Source organism: Lagopus leucura, unplaced genomic scaffold (assembly GCF_019238085.1).
Source record: "Lagopus leucura isolate 7727_CA_CO unplaced genomic scaffold, USGS_WTPT01 Super-Scaffold_100024, whole genome shotgun sequence".
Classification (NCBI taxonomy): Eukaryota; Metazoa; Chordata; class Aves; order Galliformes; family Phasianidae; genus Lagopus; species Lagopus leucura.
Window position 1 is genome coordinate 5,618,429 of NW_024962276.1, and position 675 is coordinate 5,619,103.

Below are 675 nucleotides of genomic sequence, written 5' to 3' on the forward strand. Positions count from 1 at the left end.
TGTGCCACTCACCCCATGGGATGGGAGCCCCCACACCACCCCTTGCCGCTCCTAGGGACCCCCACATCCTCATGCAAGGACCCCCCATACTCCCCCAGCCCCACAGAGACTCAGCACAGTATGGGAACCCCACACAGAGAACAGCCCCCACCCCTCAGGTCCCAGCAGAGCCGCCCCAAACCGGCACAGGGACAATAGCAGCGTCCCCACTCGCCCCAGGGGATGGCTGCCAGGGCTGAGTGCTGCTGAATCCCCGCCGTAAAAGGAGGGCTCAGCACTGGTGTGGCCCTAATCCAGGGCAGGCAGCACATGCTCCCCCCTCAACCCCCCCCCATCATCATCATCCCAAAGCTGGGCACACCCCACCCCATGGATCCATGGGTCACATCCACTCCCACAGCAGCGGGGTCACAGCGGCAGCAGTGCCACCCACACAGGCAGTAAATACAGGCGTGGGTCAATGAGGGCAAAGGAAGGTGACCCCAAGTGCCTGCAGGACGTGAAAAATCAGAGCGACGCACTTGTTGGAGTGCTGCTATTTTGGGCTGCGGGGGGGGGGGGCGGGGGGGGCACAGGGAGCATCTTTGGAGTTGGGAATGGCGAATCCTGTGGGAGATGCTCTATGTAGGGAAAAAGGAGGCCTATGGGATTTCCACCCCCCCCCCCCCCCCCCCA